This window comes from Oncorhynchus mykiss, chromosome 7 (genome assembly GCF_057628025.1).
Source record: "Oncorhynchus mykiss isolate SJ-2025 chromosome 7, ASM5762802v1, whole genome shotgun sequence".
Lineage (NCBI taxonomy): Eukaryota > Metazoa > Chordata > Actinopteri > Salmoniformes > Salmonidae > Oncorhynchus > Oncorhynchus mykiss.
This window is the reverse complement of record NC_143028.1, coordinates 69,335,001-69,359,531: the sequence shown is the minus strand read 5'-3', so window position 1 is coordinate 69,359,531 and position 24,531 is coordinate 69,335,001. Positions and strand designations below refer to the sequence as shown.

General features: G+C 43.5%; 1 protein-coding gene across 3 annotated transcripts in view; it reads left to right on the top strand.

Moving 5' to 3' along the window:
• LOC110528483 (disks large-associated protein 4) overlaps window positions 1-24,531 on the top strand; it is a 209,842-nt gene that overhangs the window by 84,372 nt on the left and 100,939 nt on the right. For all 3 annotated transcript variants that reach the window (XM_036984062.2, XM_036984063.2, XM_090241844.1), the window contains exon 3: window positions 20,205-20,253. The gene's annotated coding sequence lies outside the window, so the exon portion shown is untranslated. The remainder of the gene's footprint in view (window positions 1-20,204; window positions 20,254-24,531) is intronic.

The following is a 24,531-nucleotide window of genomic DNA, read 5'->3' as shown; positions in this document are numbered from 1 at the left end:
GACTTGCCCCTATTTGTCCCTTTCGCTTGGCCCTATTGGTTGGCCCTTGTTGTTTTCCTTCTGTAAAGGAAAATGTCTGCTTTCTCGACATGCTCCTATCACAAGAGTGATGATGCATGCTAGGAGTGCCTCTGGGTGAGGCAGGGAGGGATTTGAATGTTTCTCTCTCCTTCACTCGTTGCCTTGTTTCTCAGCCTCTGCCTGAAGGAAAGATGGTGATTACTTAGTTGGTCTGTCTCACTTGTCTCTCTCTCTCTCTCTCTCTCTCTCTCTCTCTCTCTCTCTCACTCTCTCTCTCTCTCTCTCTCTCTCTCTCTCTCTCTCTCTCTCTCTCTCTCTCTCTCTCTCTCTCTCTCTCTCACTCACTCACTCACTCTGTTTTTATTCATCTTTTCACTTTCCTGTCTCCTTCTCTCTCTCTATCTGTATCTTTGCTATCCTACCTTGCTAAGAGGAGGCTGGGGCGGAAATGGTGCTTCTTTTAGAAGTGTGCGTGCATGTGTTCTTGCGTGCAGGTGGGTGGGTGGCTGTGAGAGCATTCAGGAGCATGTGTCACAGAGACAGCTCTTACAAAAGGTGAGTTACATTGCCGTTATTATACAAAATATTACATTTTCTCACTTCACAATGCCAGTCATGTTTTGTAAGGCGATCAGCAGGATCAAGAGTCTGTTTTGGGGTATATAGTGTTGTCAGAATTCCCACCACACCAGTGTAGGGACAGGGACAGCCCCTGGAGTTGACCGACATGCAAATGGTGATAATACTGCTGCAGACTGTCGCAGTCCCCATCCTGAAACAGCCCGTGGGAGTGTGGCACAGCTGTAACTCAAGGGATCTGGGGCAATCACTGATTCAGACAGTCTGTGTACTGCAGCAACAGAGCCACTACAAAAGAGTAGCTACTACAGTGCATACTCAACCAAACTATGTGGTAAATGCTGTGTTGGTTAGTGCTGTTATTTGTCTTTTATTTGAGACGATTAAGTGAAATGCTTGTTGTGGCTACTTCTCTATGATATCTCACATCCACTTAGGCTGATAACATACGGCAATATCATTTTTTATTTAACTAGAAAAGTCAGTTCAGAACAAATTCTTATTCACAATTACTAAATTGTAATTGTTCGCCTACCTCCTCATGCCTTTTGCACACAATGTATATAGACTATTTTTTAAATGAAATGTTTAAAAAAAATCTACTGTGTTATTGACTTGTTTATTGTTTACTCCATGTGTAACTCTGTGTTGTTGTCTGTTCACACTGCTATGCTTTATCTTGGCCAGGTCGCAGTTGCAAATGAGAACTTGTTCTCAACTAGCCTACCTGGTTAAATAAAGGTGAAATAAACATTTTAAAAATAAATAAATAAAAATTACGACCTACACCGGCAAAACCCAGACAATGCAGGACCAATTGTGCACCACCCTATGGGACTCCCAATCAAGGCCGGTTGTGATTCAGCCTGGATTTGAAACATGGTGTCTGTAGTGACAGCTCTAGGACTGAGATACAGTGCCTTAGACCACTGTGCCACCCAGGAGCCCCAACATGTATGTTTGCACTTGTTCAATGGGGTGTAGTTAACTATATTGAATTCAGGAAATTAATATTCTGACACACAACACCATATTTGCGGACCAGCAGTGTATGGCAACAACCATGTGAATCATCTTGTAGCTCTCAAAGCTGGCACCAAATCACCAGCTCTATCATACACTAAAGTAACTACGGTGTCAGTTCTATTCACACATGGGGACAGACAGGAGATGATACCAGAACCAAAATGATGACACATTTATACTGTGTCCCAAGATGGATAGACTAGAACGTTCTGGAACATGGAGCTCTGGGCCTGTATTCACAAAGAATGCTGATCTAGGATCAGGTCCCTCCTGTCCATGTAATCGTATTCATTATTATCTACAAAGCAAAACTGATCCTACATCAGATCAACACTCCTACTCTACACTTTGCTGAAACTGGCATTTTGATCTTAATCCTTGGCATCTCCCGGCAGTAGCTACTGGAGAACAACTGTCAGGTTGAGGATTACTGTAAGTCTAACATGAATCCAAGGTCATCCAAACACACACTCTTGTCAAACAGTTGAGTTGAGCAGGAATCACCACAATCATATACTTACTCTTAGACCCATTACATGGTCTGTATTATTTAAACGTTTCCATCAGATTCTTCCTCGTTTTCATCTTTCCTGGAAATACCTGATCTGATAACACACATCCCCCTGTTTCTAGGAAAGCACATGGATAAGAAATGTGCCCTCAGAAAGTACGCTAGACATAAAGTACACAGATTCCATTCACACACCATTCACACATCATTCACACAACATTCAAAATATACCTTAGCTAGCCGATAAGCATCAGCTAGCATATGTAATATAATCAGAAATAACACAAAACTTCTAACAGTGTTATGCATTTGTCTTTCCAGAGAAAACACACCAAAAGAATACATGTACAATATACATAGCAACAACTGTACAAATAAAATCCAAATAATAACCAGAGTAGTAACGGAAAAAGATGAAACCTCACAAAGTCTTTACCCTGGTGTGATAATCATCATCTCCAAGTGAATGCCCAAGGCAAAGTGAGCTAAATAAATAGCCTTCCCTCCAGCTGTCTTCTTTAGTTACTCTGCTGATGAAAATAGAGCCTGTCCCGAACGGCTCCCTATTCCCATAGGGCTCTGGTCAAAAGCAGTGAACTATATAGGGGATAGGGTACTATTTGGGATGCGATCCCCTTTCAGACAGTAATGTTCAGCTTCTTTTAGTTCAGCCTCTATTCACAGTTGATTCATGCAGCAATAAACTCCAAAGTGTTTCTCATCCACAACAGACTGCATACATTCCCCCCGATTAACACCCAAAACGAGTCATGCCAATCCAAAATATGGAGCATTCAAAAATCTCTGCACACTCTTGTTCATGTTTCCCCCTCAGTTTAGGGGGACGGCATAGGCAAATTAAGTGATTAGATCAATGACCAGGGTGCTGTAATAGCATGTTGTTCTTGAAAAACACCTGCGCATTGACATTGCCCCTGAGTCTCATTCAAACAACCTTGTTGCAGTAATGCTCAGGCAGATGTTAGCATTAGCGCTAGCACTCGAGGAGCAGACCAGATGTCTGCTTCAGCCTGTTGTTCTGGAGAAGAAGTAGAGCAGATTGTAATGGTGTGTTTGGGTAATCAGGATCCCTATTGTGCCAAGGAAAACACATCCACACTGCACTGTACCTTCTGGTTCATTCTCTACTCTTATTTCCTTCGGCATCCCCTGCTTGACCATGCATTTGTTCTATGTGATTATTTTAAGCCTTCTCATTGAAAGCAGGAGGATGTGTTAAGTGGGTCGGCTGTGTATTTTAGATCAACCTAAAGGGAACACTTTTCTTTTTGAAGAAATGTTCTCATCAAGTCACAGTGGTTCCCACTTCTGACACCAAATGTGCCTAAAGAGTATAATCTCGCACTTCATTATAGGTGAGCATGCCCAAATGCCTATCCTGCTGTTCTGGGTCATTTGAAGGATTCTACAAGCAGGCTGGTAAGAAGTAGAACTGGGCTGGTATGCACAGATACCTCTGCAGTAGATCCAGCTACAGGTAATTTAGCACTCGGCGGTACCATTCTGTAAACTTGTGTGCCTACCACTTAGTGGCAGAGCCGTTGTTGCTCCTAGACGTTTCCACTTCACAATACCAGCACTTATAGTTGACCGGGGCAGCTCTAGCAGGGCACAAATTTGATGAACTGACTTGTTGAAAAGGTTCCATGTTGAAAGTCACTAAGCTCTTATGTAAAGCCATTCTACTGCTAATGTTTGTCTATGGAGATTGCATGACTGTGTGCTCGATTTTCCACACCTTTCAGAAACGGGTTTGGCTGAAATAGCCGAATCCACTAATTGGAAGGGGTGTCCACATTTTTTGTATATATAGTGTATTTCCCCTCTTAGAAATTCCAAGCTGCAGCTTATTTCAGGAGTAAGTTGAGTGTTAACCATATCATTCCAGTAAGTTAGAGGCTACAAGGTCACTCCTGCAAAGCGACTAGCCAAAATCTAAACCGGACCCTTTCCTTAACAAAACTCGTTATCCCTAACTCTATCCTTAACCCTAAAACCTAACCCTAACCTAACCCTAACCTTAACCCTAAAACCTAACCCTAACCTTAACCCTTATCCTTAACCCTAACCTTAACCCTTAAACCTAACCCTAACCTTAACCCTTAAACCTAACCCTAACCTTAACCCTTAAACCTAACCCTTGCAGGTCAGGAGTGTCCATATAGCCTTTTCCTTCCAGTAAGGGGAAGTGAGGTATGACTTTTGCTGCGAGCACCATTTATGGCCAGAACAACATTGTTGGGACCGGCAGCGATATTTAGACGGAAGGTCTATGTGATAATTGTGTTGTTACTCGCGGTCTAAGTGTTGCTCCACACTGTAATTGAAAGTGACTGATTCAGTTACAGATATTTATTCATCCCGCAGGTCTTAGGAAACCTAATGGTCGGGCCTTAAGTGCCTCCAGTGCCTGCCATAAAGGAAGGAGAGGCCGTAATAATTGTGACTGTAGCTTGGCTCACATAATGGTGGCTACCTGCCACAATAATTAATCATTAGAGATGACACGCTGGTGTTTGGGGTATAGCGGCCTGGCGAGGTAATTGCGTTAAACAATCAAAACAACAGGTGCAAGAACTGTAACCACAGGCCCACGGCAACGCCTGTGGGATGGAGGGAAACCATCACACAGCCCTCTTGAGTGTCTAACAAGTCAGTTTTACCCCCAGACAGAGCGTCCGGGGCATTGGAGTGATGGCATAGCCGACATGCTATACTGAAACAACTTCTAGTTAGTCTGGCTGGCGATGCAAGATATCCTAATGGTCAGTTGACAGGCATGGGGAAATTGATTCCTGTGATGTGTTGACTGTGCTTGATTGTTTCAAACGTCTCCAAGAGGCTTAAGAGCATGATTCTGAGATTGAACCTGTTGTTCCACTGCCCACGTTACATAAGGGCATGAACAGGCCTCGGGCAATGTACCATATGGGTATGGCTGCTCTTGTCAGCAACAAAACAATTCAGACTGCTGTCTGTCGGTCTATCCATCTGTCCCTCTGTCCTTCATTCCATCAGTCTGACTGTCTGCTTTCCCTCAACCTGCAAGTGTAATTAAATGATGTGATATTCCTTTGCCTCATTGAGTGTCAATGCAGCATGGATGTCAAACTAATTTTGCCTCGGGGGCTGTATTTGCTTTGGTATATATTGGTATCTTGGTATATTTCCTCAACATTGTTTTGGGAATTTTCTATACCTCCTGACTGTCTAGCTTTAATTTCAGTGATTATTAGTGGGCTGGACACAGTCAATAAACGGTATACATATAGGTCCGTTATCTCTTCTACACAATTTTCATTTGGCTATAATCATTTTTAAGTATATTGAGATCGTTGTATAAAAATAAGTAATTATTCAGCCACCTTAGGGAAGAGTGTTGTTGTTCCATGTCAAGTCTCTGTGATGAGGACGCCGTGGAACTTAAAACTCATGACTCTCTCTACTGTAGTCCCGTTGCTGTGGATCAGGATGTGTTCCCTCCTCTGCTTCCTGAAATCAACATCCAACTTCTTTGTTTTGCTGACTTTGAGGGGCAGGTTGTTATTTTGGTTAGGTCAGGGTGTGACGAGGGTTGTTTGTTAGTTTTTGTATTGTCTAGGGTTTTTTGTATGTCATGGGGTTTTTGTAAGTCTAGGTGTTTATATGTCTATGGTTGCCTGAATTGGTTCTCAATCAGTGGCAGCTGTTTATCGTTGTCTCTGATTGGGGACCATATTTAGGTAGCCATATTCCTTGGGTAGTTTGTGGGTTCTTATTCTATGTTTAGTTGCCTCTCTGCACTAGCCATATTAGCTTCACGTTTTGTTGTTTTGTTCAGTGTGCTTTCTTTATTAAAGAAGTATGTACGCTTACCACGCTGCACCTTGGTCTCCTCCATATGACGACCGTGACAGAAGAACCCACCATAACAGGACCAAGTAGCATGAAAAGGAGGAGCAGCGTTTAATGGGGAGATGGACCTGGGAGGAGATATTAGATGGAGCAGGACCCTGGACACAGCCAGGGGAGTATCGTTGTCCTAAGAGGCAGCGAAAGCAGAACGGTGATACTATGAGGAGAAATACCGGAGAATGGAGGAACGGCAACGATATTAGATGGAGCAGGACCCTGGACACAGCCAGGGGAGTATCGTTGTCCTAAGAGGCAGCGAAAGCAGAACGGTGATACTATGAGGAGAAATACCGGAGAATGGAGGAACGGCAACGATATTAGATGGAGCAGGACCCTGGACACAGCCAGGGGAGTATCGTTGTCCTAAGAGGCAGCGAAAGCAGAACGGTGATACTATGAGGAGAAATACCGGAGAATGGAGGAACGGCAACGATATTAGATAGAGCAGGACCCTGGACACAGCCAGGGGAGTATCGTTGTCCTAAGAGGCAGCGAAAGCAGAACGGTGATACTATGAGGAGAAATACCGGAGAATGGAGGAACGGCAACGATATTAGATGGAGCAGGACCCTGGACACAGCCAGGGGAGTATCGTTGTCCTAAGAGGCAGCGAAAGCAGAACGGTGATACTATGAGGAGAAATACCGGAGAATAGAGGAACGGCAACGATATTAGATGGAGCAGGACCCTGGACACAGCCAGGGGAGTATCGTTGTCCTAAGAGGCAGCGAAAGCAGAACGGTGATACTATGAGGAGAAATACCGGAGAATAGAGGAACGGCAACGATATTAGATGGAGCAGGACCCTGGACACAGCCAGGGGAGTATCGTTGTCCTAAGAGGCAGCGAAAGCAGAACGGTGATACTATGAGGAGAAATACCGGAGAATAGAGGAACGGCAACGATATTAGATGGAGCAGGACCCTGGACACAGCCAGGGGAGTATCGTTGTCCTAAGAGGCAGCGAAAGCAGAACGGTGATACTATGAGGAGAAATACCGGAGAATGGAGGAACGGCAACGATATTAGATGGAGCAGGACCCTGGACACAGCCAGGGGAGTATCGTTGTCCTAAGAGGCAGCGAAAGCAGAACGGTGATACTATGAGGAGAAATACCGGAGAATGGAGGAACGGCAACGATATTAGATGGAGCAGGACCCTGGACACAGCCAGGGGAGTATCGTTGTCCTAAGAGGCAGCGAAAGCAGAACGGTGATACTATGAGGAGAAATACAGGAGAATAGAGGAACGGCAACGATATTAGATGGAGCAGGACCCTGGACACAGCCAGGGGAGTATCGTTGTCCTAAGAGGCAGCGAAAGCAGAACGGTGATACTATGAGGAGAAATACCGGAGAATGGAGGAACGGCAACGATATTAGATAGAGCAGGACCCTGGACACAGCCAGGGGAGTATCGTTGTCCTAAGAGGCAGCGAAAGCAGAACGGTGATACTATGAGGAGAAATACCGGAGAATGGAGGAACGGCAACGATATTAGATGGAGCAGGACCCTGGACACAGCCAGGGGAGTATCGTTGTCCTAAGAGGCAGCGAAAGCAGAACGGTGATACTATGAGGAGAAATACCGGAGAATAGAGGAACGGCAACGATATTAGATAGAGCAGGACCCTGGACACAGCCAGGGGAGTATCGTTGTCCTAAGAGGCAGCGAAAGCAGAACGGTGATACTATGAGGAGAAATACCGGAGAATAGAGGAACGGCAACGATATTAGATGGAGCAGGACCCTGGACACAGCCAGGGGAGTATCGTTGTCCTAAGAGGCAGCGAAAGCAGAACGGTGATACTATGAGGAGAAATACCGGAGAATGGAGGAACGGCAACGATATTAGATGGAGCAGGACCCTGGACACAGCCAGGGGAGTATCGTTGTCCTAAGAGGCAGCGAAAGCAGAACGGTGATACTATGAGGAGAAATACCGGAGAATAGAGGAACGGCAACGATATTAGATGGAGCAGGACCCTGGACACAGCCAGGGGAGTATCGTTGTCCTAAGAGGCAGCGAAAGCAGAACGGTGATACTATGAGGAGAAATACCGGAGAATAGAGGAACGGCAACGATATTAGATGGAGCAGGACCCTGGACACAGCCAGGGGAGTATCGTTGTCCTAAGAGGCAGCGAAAGCAGAACGGTGATACTATGAGGAGAAATACCGGAGAATGGAGGAACGGCAACGATATTAGATGGAGCAGGACCCTGGACACAGCCAGGGGAGTATCGTTGTCCTAAGAGGCAGCGAAAGCAGAACGGTGATACTATGAGGAGAAATACCGGAGAATGGAGGAACGGCAACGATATTAGATGGAGCAGGACCCTGGACACAGCCAGGGGAGTATCGTTGTCCTAAGAGGCAGCGAAAGCAGAACGGTGATACTATGAGGAGAAATACCGGAGAATGGAGGAACGGCAACGATATTAGATGGAGCAGGACCCTGGACACAGCCAGGGGAGTATCGTTGTCCTAAGAGGCAGCGAAAGCAGAACGGTGATACTATGAGGAGAAATACCGGAGAATGGAGGAACGGCAACGATATTAGATGGAGCAGGACCCTGGACACAGCCAGGGGAGTATCGTTGTCCTAAGAGGCAGCGAAAGCAGAACGGTGATACTATGAGGAGAAATACAGGAGAATAGAGGAACAGCGAAGATATGAAGGTACAAGGCTAGCACGGAAGCCCGAGAGGCATCCCCAATATTTTTTTGGGGCGGGGCACACGAGGAGATTGCATGAGTCAGGTTGGAGACCTGAGCCAACTCCTTGTGCTTACTGTGGGGAGTGTGTGACTGGTCAGGCACCGTGTTATGCAGAGATGCGCATGGTGTCTCCAGTTCACATTTCTAGCCCGGTGCGCTCTATTCCAGCTCCTCTCATTGGCCGGGCTAGAATGGGCATCCAGCCAGGAAGGAAGGTTCCGGTTCAGCGCTCCTGGTCTCCGGTATACCTCCTTGGACCAGGATATCCTGCGCTGCCTCTGCGCACTGTGTCTCCGGTGAGTCTGCACAGCCCAGTGCGTCCTGTGCATTTGCAGGACGGGTTGTGTCAGCTCTACACTCCAGACCTCCAGTGCGCCTCCACAGCCCAGTACCACCAGTGCCGGCACCACGCACCAGGCGTACAGTGCGCCTCCAGAGTCCAGTACGTCCTGTTACTCCTCCCCGCACTTGCCCTGAGGTGCGTGTCCCCACGCCGGTACCACCAGTGCTGGCACCACGCACCTATCAGGCCTACAACCATGGTGCTGTCAGCAAACTTGATGATGAAGATAGTGTCGTGCAAAGCAATGCAGTCGTGCGTGCACATGGAGTACAGCAGAGGGCTGAGGACACTGTTTGAATAGGACCCTTGATTATCTATCTGGTCCTTGAATCCTGGCAGCACCCATCAAGAACAACATAGACAAGCAATATTTTTTGTATCTGAAGTATATCCGCCCAACTCCTACACCAAGGACAGGTGAATGTATATAATTATCTATCTAATCTAGTCTGAATACATCTAGATGAATAGCTAAATGAGGTGGGTTGAAAGGCTGGCCTTGTAATTAAAACAACCAATTGAACCAGTCTAGCATAAATACTTCACCCCCACAGTATTTTTAGTTACTAAATACTTTCATTTGATTTATTAGGATCCCCATTAGCCGTCTTACTGGGGTCCGACGTATAACGAGAAATACATTACAGACACGGGCCGAGTGGTGCAGTGGTCTAAGGCTGTGCCGCTAGAGATTCTGGGTTTGAGTCCAGGCTCTGTCGCAGCCGTTTGCAACCGGGAGACCCATGGCGCAGCGCACACTTGGCCCATCGTCGGGGGAGGGTTTGGCTGGCAGGGATGTCCTTTTCCCATCGCGCACTAGCGACTCCTGTGACGGGCCGGTGCAGTACACGCTGACACGGTTGCCAGGTGTACGGTGTTTCCACCGACACATTGGTGCAGCTGGCTTCCGGGTTAAGTGGGCATTGTGTCAAGAAGCAGTGCGGCTTGGCTGGGTTGTGTTCCTGAGGACGCATGGCTCTCGACCTTCACCTCTCCTGAGTCCATACGGGAGTTGCAGCGATGGTACAAGACTGTAACTACCAATTGGAGACCACAAAATTGGGGAGGAAAATATTATAAATAAATTCCACAATTTACGTACAATAAAAAACATTAGCATCTAGTGTGTGTGTGCATCAGTTACACATACATGTCAGTACATACACACAACAAGTAGGTCACGTGATGGAGGGACACAGAGCCAATGACAGCTTAGTCAAGTAGATGTTAAGGCACACACCGCTCAAGTCCCAAGTAATCAAGTTAAATTCTAACAGGCTGTACAGTACTCAGGAGATAGGCTTTCAAAAAATGTAGTGTTTTTAGGAACTGCGCTCTAACTTTGTTTTTAAGCTACGCTAACAAGTCATTTTTCCCCTGTATGACTTCTCAATCCCTCTTGTCACCTATCCTCCACAAACGCAAGCTGTCCTGCTTCATATCACTGTCACTGGATATTTCTCCTTTTCTTATTTTGACTTCAAGTGTCTCTGCGAAGCCATGAATGTGCTATTTGTTTCTTTGAACAAATCTATTTTGGGCAGTGGGTCCAGGACATGCTGTCCTCATAACGTCAAGGAGATAAAGAAGAACTAGTTCAAGACTTGGACTGGATTTTTTTCCCTCATTGCGTTCACATTTGCCAACTGGTGCCTCTGACTTATAAAGTACACCACTCATAGTGAGTGATAGGCACTTTCGTTAGTTAGGTGACATATTATAAGGGATTGAATTGAGATGTGAACACCTGCGCGAACTCTCTAAGTTAATGCCTAGGTTTTAGATCTGCGGGCTAACATAGTCTTATGCCCTGGGTTCGAATCCATTTGGTCAATTACATAATTATAGTGATGTATTGTATACTGTTGAGGTAATCACTGTAAATGAGGGAACTCCAAGCCTATGTTTGACCATTTTTGTACAGGAGCCTAAAATAGTATGATAAAGATGGTGCATCTGATTTATGAGAGAGAGAGAGAGAGAGAAAAAAAAATTGGCATGATCTACATTCTCAGCTCAGAGGTAAATGACAGACATTACATTTAAAGTCCCTAGCAATCCCTCGCCAGTGCTTAGAAAGGGTCTTTGCGTCATAGCTGATGTCTTTATATTCACACCCGTGACTTTAATAGCTTTACTTCAAGACCATAACTGTACATTCAATCATGAATTAGTGAGGCAGCTTTTTGTTATCCTACACAGGGGAAATAGAATCCACTGAGTGTACCAAACATTGGATTGTGTGTGTGAGCCATTCAGAGGGTGAGTGGTCAAGACAAAAGATTGAAATCCCTTTGAACAGGGTATGGTAGTAGGTGCCCGGCGCACCGGTTTGAGTGTGTCAAGAACTGCAAAGCTGCTGTGTTTTTCACGCTCAACAGTTTCCCGGTCCACCACCCAAAGGACACCCAGCCAACTTAACAGCAGTGGAAAGTACTGGAGTCAACATGGGCCAACATCCCTGTGGAATGCTTTCGACACCTTATAGAATCCATGTCCCAACGAATTGAGGCTGTTCTGAGGGCAAGAGGAGGTGCAAATCAATATTTAGGAAAGGGTTCCTAATGTTCTGTACACTCAGTGTATTTCCTCAGTTAAAAGATTTTCCTCGGCTATATGCATGCCCAGAAACTATTTCAGCACTCAATTATCATTGCTCAGTTTGGAATTACCCATGCAAAATCTCTAACAGATACATTGTTATTGTTACTCAGTAGAGCCATTTACTGTTAGTGAGGACTCCTACCCCACACACATGCCCAATCTGGGAGAAAAATGTACCAACGAAAGTTGAGTTGACATTCATTATGCATTTCCTAAATTAAAATAAGAGCCTAATCCAACAACCCATCACCCGCAGATCCCTCATTGTGCTTACAAATGTTTTCTCTCGTTTGTCTTATAGTACTTTCCACTCCACAACCCCTGTGTGTGTGTGTGTGTGTGTGTGTGTGTGTGTGTGTGTGTGTGTGTGTGTGTGTGTGTGTGTGTGTGTGTGTGTGTGTGTGTGTGTTTCTATGTGCCTGCATGTGTTGTGTGTGTGAGTGTGTATGTTTTCTAGCGCCTGTGTGTGACTTCAAATCCATCTGCAGTGGGCTAAAAGAAGCCAGTGAATTCTGCTCAACATTACTCCCACTACTTCTAAATTCTGATCAACATTACTCCTACTACTTCTAAATTCTGCTCAACATTACTCCCACTACTTCTAAATTCTGCTCAACATTACTCCCCCTACCTCTACATTCTGCTCAATATTACTCCCCCTACTTCTGCATTCTGCTCAACATTACTCCCACTACTTCTACATTCTGCTCAACATTACTCCCACTACTTCTACATTCTGCTCAACATTCTGCTCAACATTATTTTTGAATAATCATAATTCTGCCAAATGTGAATTATTTAATTGTGGTCAAAATGATCTTGTTGTTGTTGTTACAGTAAGTGCTCTAACTGGGTAGAAGGCTATGAGAAGATGACTGTGTTGTTTTATCTGATTTTGTTCCATCCGCACGCAGCACTATTGATAGACATTGTGACGATGAGGGGTTTTGAAATGAATCTGACTGAAAGAAAAGAGGAATGGAGATGGAAATAGAATGAAGTAGAAAGACATAACATCACTTCCACCACAGTTTGAATGGATAAAATGTTCAAGGGGTACTTTCACATTTGCTTTGCTGTGCTACATTAAATGCTGCCAAACACCTTGACAAGGAATGACAAACCAAAACAGTTTCATTTTAAAACTGGAAGATAAAGTGAGATTTCAGTACTTGTGCACACTGGCTGTTCGTGAACCAAGACAGAGGTTGAGTCAGACACAGCATCACTTTTTGTTAACACAAGTCTCTCCTCTCTCCAGCCAGTCTGTGCTGCTGTAGTCTGTGTCTCTCCTCATACAACATATTGGATGTCTACTTTCATTCTTCCATAAAACAAGAGCAGGACTTCATGCCGTGATACTTTTGCTCCCCCAGTCTTCAAACGGGCTACATCCACTTTGAATATACATATAGAGGAGCATATTTTCCGTTCCTTCATATAGGAAAGTATTAAATGCTTTATGCGTCATTTCTACCATCTCCCTTTCTTGAACCTTTGTAGTTGGTCTTTGTTTTTTGGGATAGAGCAGTGGTTGATGGTCCTTGTGCAGTATGCACACACACACGTAGGCGCGAAGCACATGCACGCGCGTATGCACAGACACACACACACACACACACACAAACAATTAATCTCTGACAGAGAGACTCTGAGGCAGCTCTCCCTATGTAGTTGAAAGATTAGCCTCTGCCCTCGGGCCACTGTTAGCTCTGCCCAAACGAGCCCTCCACACATCAGAGTTGCCTTCGCTGGGACCCACTATGGTCCTCGATTAGTGAGCTCCAACAGGGCCTAGCCATGTCCAAACTCCAGCCTATAGTCCCAGAAAAAACAGAGAGGGGGCATTATAATTGGATGGTCAAACTGAACTCCCATAGCTAAGCTAACCCATCCCTAGTCAGCTGGATCCAACCCCAGCCTAAAGGCCCATAAATAACCCAGCCTAAAGGCCCATAATAACCCAGCCTAAATGCCCTTAACCCAGCCCCAATCAACTGGCTCCAACCACAGCATAAACCCAAACTTTTTCACTCAGGCCCCCATTCCAGCATTGGGGAACATCTACATCTATATGTCACTCCCTTGGGTTCTTCTGCCTGATTACCATCCCTATATATGTCACTCCCTTTGGTTCTTTCCCTAGGCATATTGTTTCTGTTCCTGTGTTTCGTGTCTCTACGCTACTCGTGTTTGTTATATTGTTCAATATTATGTTTATTATTAACTCACCACCTGCACTTGCTTTCCTACTCCCAGTGTCCACATTACACATAAGCACTGTTCACGACACACCTCTGATGTTGTCGGAGAGAAAATGTTGCATGTTCCTGCAATTCCACACATCTTTTCATGGGGTTCATAGGAAATTTAGCCGTTTTAAAGCAAATTTTATTACAATTCTAAACAATTTGCCAGGTCTAATGTAGAGGTCGACCGATTATGATTTTTCAACGCCGATACCAATACCGATTATTGGAGGACCCACAAAAAAAAGCCGATACCGATTAATCGGCCGATTTTTTTTATTTTAATTTATTTGTAATAATGACAATTACAACAATACTGAATGAACACTTATTTTAACTTAATATAATACATCAATAAAAATATTTTTAGCCTCAAATAAATAATGACACATGTTCAATTTGGATTAAATAATGCAAAAACAAAGTGTTGGAGAAGTAAAAGTGCAATATGTGCCATGTAAAAAAGCTAACGTTTGAGTTCCTTGCTCAGAACATAAGAACATATGAAAGTTGGTGGTTCCTTTTAACATGAGACTTCAATATTCCAAGGTAAGAGGTTTTAGGTTGTAGTTAATATAGTATTATATATATAGTAGTATATTGTATATATATAGTAGTATATATAGTAGTATATAGGACTATTTCTCTCTATACCATTTGTATTTCATTAACCTTTGACTATTGGATGTTCTTATAAGCACTTTAGTATTGCCAGTGTAACAGTATAGCTTCCATCCCTCTCCTCGCCCCTACCTGGGCTTGAACCAGGAACACATCGACAACAGCCACACTCGAAGCAGCGTTTGCTGCTTCGAGTGTGGGGAATACATCGCACCCCGCTAACTAGCTAGCCATTTCACATCGGTTACACCAGCCATTAGGCTGATAGGCTTGAAGTCATAAACAGCGCTGTGCTTGCTAAGAGCTGCTGGCAAAACGCACGAAAGTGCTGTTTGAATGAATGCTTACGAGCCTGCTGCTGCCTACCATCGCTCAGTCAGACTGCTCTATCAAATATCAAATCATAGACTTAATTATAATATAATAACACACAGAAATACGAGCCTTTGGTCATTAATATGGTAGAATCCGTAAACTATCATCTCGAAAACAAGACGTTTATTCTTTCAGTGAAATAAGGAACCATTCAGTATTTTATCTAACGGATGGCATCTAAATATTCTTGTTACATTGTACAACCTTCAATGTTATGTCATAATTACGTAAATTCTGCCAAATTAGTTCACAATGAGCCAGGCTGCCCAAACTGTTGCATATACCCTGACCCTGCGTGCAATGAACGCAAGAGAAGTGACACAATTTGCATCGATTATATGCAACACAGGACACGCTAGATAAACTAGTAATACCATCAACCATGTGTGGTTAACTAGTGATTATGATTGATTGATTGTTTTTTATAAGATAAGTTTAACGCTAGCTTCTACTGCATTCGCATAACAGGCAGGCTCCTCGTGGAGTGCAATGAGAGGCAGGTGGTTAGAGCGTTGGACTAGTTAACCGTAAGGCTACAAGATTGAATCCCAGAGCTGACAAGGTAAAAATCTGTCGTTCTGCCCCTGAACAAGGCAGTTAACCCACCGTTCCTAGGCCGTCGTTGAAAATAAGAATGTGTTCTTAACTGACTTGCCTAGTTAAATAAAGATTAAATAAAGATTAAATAAAGGTGTAACAAAAATAATAATAATTGGCGTCCAAAAATACCGATTTCCGATTGTTATGAAAACTTGAAATTGGCCATTCCGATTAATCGGTCGACCTCTAGTCTAATGTAATAGTTGAGTGACTCGAACATTACTACAAAATCTATGACCTAAAAAACATTGTTTTGATCTGGGCATTTTGGGACATTTCTGACAGGTTATAAATAGCTCTCTAAGGTATACAATGACAGGCTTGACAAGAGAACACTCACACTTGTTATTTCAGGGTCAGTAAGCAGTGTATGGTGATCAGGGTCTCACACACACACACACACACACACACACACACACACACACACACACACACACACACACACACACACACAGAAAAACACACACACTAAGGCTGTAGTGCCCTTGTCTCCACTTGTATCCCCCCGTAGTATATCCTCTATGCATGGCTACACACACACACACACACACACACACACACACACACACACAAACACACACACACACACACACACACACACACACACACACACACACACACACACAAACACACACACACACACACACACACACACACACACACACAATCTTGCATAATGAAGAACACACAGTTCACCCCAAGCCCCAGTCAAGCCCAGGTGTGAAAGCACCCTGCTGTTGAAAGGAATCTGAGCCAGCAAAAAACGTAACGGAACAATTTGACAACCCCTAACAAACGTTGAAGTTGTTACACAACAGCTTTTTAATACAGATGAAGATGAGATGTTGTGAAGCCAGTTGGTACCTTTGTTCTCTATACTCTCAGGTGCAAAGAGAGAGAAAGATGAACGTAGGCCAGGGAAGTACAGTACAGTACGGTTGAGTACAGTACCGACTAGTACAGTACAGAATAGAATAGTACAGAATAGAATAGTACAGTACAGACTACTACAGTACACAATAGAATAGTACAGTACATATTAGTACAGTACAGAATAGAATAGTACAGTACATATTAGTACAGTACAGAATAGAATAGTACAGAATATAATAGTACAGTACAGACTACTACAGCACAGTACAGAATAGTCCAGTACAGAATAGAATAGAATAGTACAGAATTGTCCAGTACAGTACAGTACAGTACAGACTAGTACAGTACAGACCAGTACAGTATAGTATAGTACAGAATATTACAGTAATGTATAGTACATTACAGTATAGTACAGAATATTACAGTAAAGTACAGTATAGTACACTACAGAATAGTACAGTACAAAATAGTGCAGAATAGTATGTACAGTACAGTACAGTATAGTACAGTATAGTACAGTGCAGAACAGTACATAATAGTGCAATACATAATAGTACAGTACAGAACAGTGCAGTACACTACAGTACAGATTAGTATAGTACATAATAGAATAGTACAGAATAGAATAGTACAGTACAGACTAGGACAGTACAGAATAGTACAGTACATAATAGAACAGTACAGTACAGAATATAATTGTACAGAATATAATAGGACAGTACAGAATATAATAGTACAGAATAGAACAGTACATAATAGTACAGTACAGTACAGAATATAATAGTACAGTACAGGATAGATTAGTACAGTACAGACTAGTACAGTACATAATAGAATAGTACAGTACAGACTAGTACAGTATAGTACAGAATAGTACAGTAGAGTATAGTACAGTATAGTACAGTACAGTGTAGTACAGAATATTACAGTGAAGTACAGTATAGTACAGTACAGAATAGTGCAGTACAATATACAGTGCCTTGCGAAAGTATTCAGCCCCCTTGAACTTTGCGACCTTTTGCCACATTTCAGGCTTCAAACATAAAGATATAAAACTGTATTTTTTTGTGAAGAATCAACAACAAGTGGGACACAATCATGAAGTGGAACGACATTTATTGGATATTTCAAACTTTTTTAACAAATCAAAAACTGAAAAATTGGGCGTGCAAAATGATTCAGCCCCTTTACTTTCAATGCAGCAAACTCTCTCCAGAAGTTCAGTGAGGATCTCTGAATGATCCAATGTTGACCTAAATGACTAATGATGATAAATACAATCCACCTGTGTGTAATCAAGTCTCCGTATAAATGCACCTGCACTGTGATAGTCTCAGAGGTCCGTTAAAAGCGCAGAGAGCATCATGAAGAACAAGGAACACACCAGACAGGTCCGAGATACTGTTGTGAAGAAGTTTAAAGCCGGATTTGGATACAAAAAGATTTCCCAAGCTTTAAACATCCCAAGGAGCACTGTGCAAGCGATAATATTGAAATGGAAGGAAGAAAAAAGCAACACAGCTGAACACACCATCCCCACTGTCAAACATGGTGGTGGCAGCATCATGGTTTGGGCCTGCTTTTCTTCAGCAGGGACAGGGAAGATGGTTAAAATTGATGGGAAGATGGATGGAGCCAAATACAGGACCATTCTAGAAGAAAACCTGATGGAGTCTGCAAAAGACCTGAGACTGGGACGGAGATTTGTCTTCCAACAAGACAATGATCCAAAACATAAAGCAAAATCTACAATGGAATGGTTCAAAAATAAACATATCCAAGTGTTAGAATGGCCAAGTCAAAGTCCAGACCTGAATCCAATCGAGAATCTGTGGAAAGAACTGAAAACTGCTGTTCACAAATGCTCTCCATCCAACCTCACTGAGCTCGAGCTGTTTTGCAAGGAGGAATGGTAAAAAATGTCAGTCTCTCGATGTGCAAAACTGATAGAGACATACCCCAAGCGACTTACAGCTGTAATCGCAGTAAAAGGTGGCGCTACAAAGTATTACCTTAAGGGGGCTGAATAATTTTGCACGCCCAATTTTTCAGTTTTTGATTTGTTAAAAAGGTTTGAAATATCCACTTCATGATTGTGTCCCACTTGTTGTTGATTCTTCACAAAAAAATACAGTGTTATATCTTTATGTTTGAAGCCTGAAATGTGGCAAAAGGTCGCAAAGTTCAAGGGGGCCGAATACTTTCGCAAGGCACTGTAGTATAGTGCAGAATAATACAGTACAGAATAATACATAATAGTACAGTACAGTACAGAATAGTAGAGTACAGAATAGTACAGTCCAATACAGTACAGAATAGTACAGTGTTTTTTTTATATATATTTCACCTTTATTTAACCAGGTAGGCTAGTTGAGAACAAGTTCTCATTAACAACTGTGACCTGGCCAAGATAAAGCAAAGCAGTGTGACAACAACAACAACACAGAGTTACACATAAACAAACGTACAGTCAATAACACAATAGAAAAATCTATGTACAGTTTGTGCAAATGTAGACGATTAGGGAGGTAAGGCAATAAATAGGCCATAGAGGCGAAATAATTACAATTTAGCAGAACAGTGCAGTACATCACAGTACCGAATAGTACAGTACAGTACAAAATAGTACAGTACAGAATAGTTCACTACAGTACAGAATTGTACAATACAGAATAGTACAGTACAGAATAGTTCACTACAGTACAGAATTGTACAATACAGAATAGTACAGTACAGAATAGTTCACTACAGTACAGAATTGTACAATACAGAATAGTACAGTACAGAATAGTTCACTACAGTACAGAATTGTACAATACAGAATAGTACAGTACAGAATAGTTCACTACATTACATAATAGGACAATACAGAATAGTACAGTACTGTGCAGAATAGTACAGTACAGAATAGTTCACTACAGTACAGAATAGTTCACTACAGTACAGAAAAGTTCACTACAGTACAGAAAAGGACAATACAGAATAGTACAGTACAGAATAGTTCACTACATTACAGAATAGGACAATACAGAATAGTACACTTCAGTACAGAATAGGACAATACAGAATAGTACAGTACGGAATAGTTCACTACATTACAGAATAGGACAATACAGAATAGTACAGTACTGTGCAGAATAGTACAGTACAGAATAGTACAGTGAAGAATAGTAGTGTTCAGAATAGTTCAGTACAGAATAGTAGGGTACAATATATTATAGTCCTCTACAGAATAGGTCACTACAGAATAGCACAGTACACAGCAGTACAGAATAGTACAGTACAGAATAGAATTGTACAGTACAGAATTGTGCAGTACAGAATAGCACAGTACACAGCAGTACAGAATAGTACAGTACAGAATAGAATTGTACAGTACAGAATTGTGCAGTACAGAATAGAATTGTACAGTACAGAATAGAATTGTGCAGTACAGACAAGTGGAAACACATGGCATGCTGTTGCTTTGGCTTGATGGCTTGGTCCTAATCAGAAGGTTCCCCTAAAGACTTGTCCAGGATGAGATAATTATGATTTAATGCTGGCTTAGAAGTCAGGTGTGTGTGTGTGTGTGTGTGTGTGTGTGTGTGTGTGTGTGTGTGTGTGTGTGTGTGCGTGTGCGTGTGCGTGTGCGTGTGTGTGTGTGTGTGTGTCTGTGTTACTCAGGGATTTTCCATAGCAACAGCGTGTTTTGAGTTTACCTAAATTACATTAGTTATTCCCTTTACATTAATAAACTCATAATTGTTCTATTTTTCTTTGACAGGAAACTCCTTCCTATCGAGACCTTGGCTCCCCAAGAATGAGCTGTCAATGTAAGTACCTGGGCTGAATAAATTATTGAATGAATACATTTATGAGTGAATGGGTGAATGGATGAATGAGTGAGTGAGTGAGTGAATGCCCTGATTGAAGATCATAGGAACACATTCCCAAATGCAGCCCAGTCTCATCAGTTCATGTATATTGGCGGCTTTGGTGCTGTCTTTTCATTAGACCATCTTCCGTACCAGGAGAGAAAAGGCAGCATTCAAAATGGATGATCAGGGCTGCTTTCAAGGAGTGGCACTGCTTGTAGTCGTAACCTTTCAGGCCTGTCTCCCTGACCCTTGGAAGGAGACGTTGTGATTCCAGTGTTGAGGAAAATCAAGCTTCCATCTGCAGGTTGGGTACCTGGGTATTCTGAAGTTCCCATAGAATTGCAGTCCATGTCACCAGAACTTTTCATTATAGCCTCAGATCAAGAGATATGTGTCTTTATTCATAAAACGCTGATCTAGGATCAGTCTGTCCATGTTATCTTATTCATTATGATCTGACAGGCAAAGTTGATCCTAAATCAGCACTCCAGAAGCTTTTTGAAAGTGACATGGTCTGAAAGTGGAGAAAAGTATCATCAAATAAATGTTAGTCTCTCTCTCAGACCATGTTGTTAGTCTCTCTCAGACCATGTTGCTAGTCTCTCTCAGACCATGTTGCTGGTCTCTCTCAGACCATGTTGTTAGTCGTCCAGTTGTTACTGAGCCATTGATTACTTACTCTGTCTGTCTGTCTGTCTGTCTGTCTGTCTGTCTGTCTGTCTGTCTGTCTGTCTGTCTGTCTGTCTGTCTGTCTGTGTCGCAATCTATACAGTCTTTCTCTCTCTCTCTCTCTTTCTGTCTGTCTGTCTGTCTGTCTGTCTGTCTGTCTGTCTGTCTGTGTCGCAATCTATACAGTCTTTCTCTCTCTCTGTCTGTCTGTCTGTCTGTCTGTCTGTCTCTCTCAGACCATGTTGCTGGTCTCTCTCAGACCATGTTGCTAGTCTCTCTCAGACCATGTTGTTAGTCTCTCTCAGACCATGTAGCTAGTCTCTCTCAGACCATGTTGTTAGTCTCTCTCAGACCATGTTGTTAGTCTCTCTCAGACCATGTTGCTAGTCTCTCTCAGACCATGTTGCTGGTCTCTCTCAGACCATGTTGCTAGTCTCTCTCAGACCATGTTGTTAGTCTCTCTCAGACCATGTAGCTAGTCTCTCTCAGACCATGTTGCTAGTCTCTCTCAGACCATGTTGTTAGTCTCTCTCAGACCATGTTGCTTGTCTCTCTCAGACCATGTAGCTAGTCTCTCTCAGACCATGTTGCTAGTCTCTCTCAGACCATGTTGTTAGTCTCTCTCAGACCATGTTGCTTGTCTCTCTCAGACCATGTTGCTAGTCTCTCTCAGACCATGTTGTTAGTCTCTCTCAGACCATGTTGCTGGTCTCTCTCAGACCATGTAGCTAGTCTCTCTCAGACCATGTAGCTAGTCTCTCTCAGACCATGTAGCTAGTCTCTCTCAGACCATGTTGCTAGTCTCTCTCAGACCATGTTGCTAGTCTCTCTCAGACCATGTTGCTAGTCTCTCTCAGACCATGTTGCTAGTCTCTCTCAGACCATGTTGCTAGTCTCTCTCAGACCATGTAGCTAGTCTCTCTCAGACCATGTAGTTAGTCTCTCTCAGACCATGTTGCTATTCTCTCTCAGACCATGTTGCTAGTCTCTCTCAGACCATGTTGCTAGTCTCTCTCAGACCATGTTGCTAGTCTCTCTCAGACCATGTTGCTAGTCTCTCTCAGACCATGTAGTTAGTCTCTCTCAGACCATGTTGCTGGTCTCTCTCAGACCATGTTGCTAGTCTCTCTCAGACCATGTTGCTGGTCTCTCTCAGACCATGTAGTTAGTCTCTCTCAGACCATGTTGCTAGTCTCTCTCAGACCATGTAGCTAGTCTCTCTCAGACCATGTTGCTAGTCTTTCTCAGACCATGTTGCTAGTCTCTCTCAGACCATGTAGCTAGTCTCTCTCAGACCATGTAGCTAGTCTCTCTCAGACCATGTTGCTAGTCTCTCTCAGACCATGTAGCTAGTCTCTCTCAGACCATGTTGCTAGTCTCTCTCAGACCATGTTGCTAGTCTCTCTCAGACCATGTTGCTGGTCTCTCTCAGACCATGTAGTTAGTCTCTCTCAGACCATTTTGCTAGTCTCTCTCAGACCATGTAGCTAGTCTCTCTCAGACCATGTTGCTAGTCTCTCTCAGACCATGTTGCTAGTCTCTCTCAGACCATGTTGCTAGTCTCTCTCAGACCATGTAGCTAGTATCTCTCAGATCATGTTGCTAGTCACTCTCAGACCATGTTGCTGGTCTCTCTCAGACCATGTAGTTAGTCTCTCTCAGACCATGTAGCTAGTCTCTCTCTGACCATGTAGTTAGTCTCTCTCAGACCATGTAGCTAGTCTCTCTCAGACCATGTTGCTGGTCTCTCTCAGACCATGTAGTTAGTCTCTCTCAGACCATGTTGCTAGTCTCTCTCAGACCATGTAGCTAGTCTCTCTCAGACATGTAGTTAGTCTCTCTCAGACCATGTTGCTAGTCTCTCTCAGACCATGTTGCTAGTCTCTCTCAGACCATGTTGCTAGTCTCTCTCAGACCATGTAGCTAGTCTCTCTCAGACCATGTTGCTAGTCTCTCTCAGACCATGTTGCTAGTCTCTCTCAGACCATGTAGTTAGTCTCTCTCAGACCATGTTGCTAGTCTCTCTCAGGCCATGTAGCTAGTCTCTCTCAGACCATGTAGTTAGTCTCTCTCAGACCATGTTGCTAGTCTCTCTCAGACCATGTTGCTAGTCTCTCTCAGACCATGTTGCTAGTCTCTCTCAGACCATGTAGCTAGTCTCTCTCAGACCATGTTGCTAGTCTCTCTCAGACCATGTTGCTAGTCTCTCTCAGACCATGTAGTTAGTCTCTCTCAGACCATGTTGCTAGTCTCTCTCAGACCATGTAGCTAGTCTCTCTCAGACCATGTAGTTAGTCTCTCTCAGACCATGTTGCTAGTCTCTCTCAGACCATGTTGCTAGTCTCTCTCAGACCATGTTGCTAGTCTCTCTCAGACCATGTTGCTAGTCTCTCTCAGACCATGTAGCTAGTCTCTCTCAGACCATGTAGCTAGTCTCTCTCAGACCATGTTGCTAGTCTCTCTCAGACCATGTATCCAGTAAAGAGACAGACCCATATCATCCTTCTATCCAGTCAAGAGACAGACCCATAGCATCCTTCTATCCAGTCAGTCAGTCAGTCAGTGTCTTTCAGTTTATCTTGTCCCAGTCTGTCTTTCTATCTTTCTGACCATTTGACCGTCTGTCTGTCTGTCTGTCTGTCATTCTGTCTGTCTGTCTGTCTGTCTGTCTGTCTGTCTGTCTGTCTGTCTGTCTGTCTGTCTGTCTGTCTGTCTGTCTGTCTGTCTGTCTGTCTGTCTGTCTGTCACAATCTATACAGTCTTTCTCTCTCTCTCTGTCTGTCTCCATCTTGGCTGTGTCCATCTTATGTAACCCCCAACTTAAGGCCCTTTTCCAAAGCTTTCCAATGCATCGTCCAGTTGTTACTGAGCCATTGATTACTTACTCTGTCTGTCTGTCTGTCTGTCTGTCACAGTCTATACTGTCTGTCTGTCTGTCTGTCTGTCTGTCTGTCTGTCTGTCTGTCTGTCTGTCTGTCTGTCTGTCTGTCTGTCTGTCTGTCACAATCTATACAGTCTTTCTCTCTCTCTCTGTCTGTCTCCATCTTGGCTGTGTCCATCTTATGTAACCCCCAACTTAAGGCCCTTTTCCAAAGCTTTCAAATGCGTCTTCCAGTTGTTACTGAGCCATTGATTACTTCCATTGAGCGAGCATGGATGGGTCGGTGGGTGGATGGATGGACGGATGATTTTCCATTGTTTTTGAATAGGTCCTTGGTATAAAAACATCCCAGCCTGTCCTCCCTCCGGGAATGAGGACAGAGGAGAGGAACGGAGGAGAGAGGAAGGTGGAGTAGAAAGAGAGGGATGTGATTGATGCATTTGTCTGTCTCCACTGTCGCAGCCGGGGGAGTAGACTGATTGGCAATTTCCTTGAGTCAGAGAGCAGAACTTCTCTTCCCTACCTCCTTCTCCTCTATCTCTTTCTCCCCTTTTCCTTCATTATGTTCTCATCCTATCCTCTTGGACTCAAAAACAACAAACAAACAACACATATGATCTACAGTACCTCAACTTGCCTACTGTACCTCAACTAGCCTACTGTACCTCAACTGGCCTTCTGTA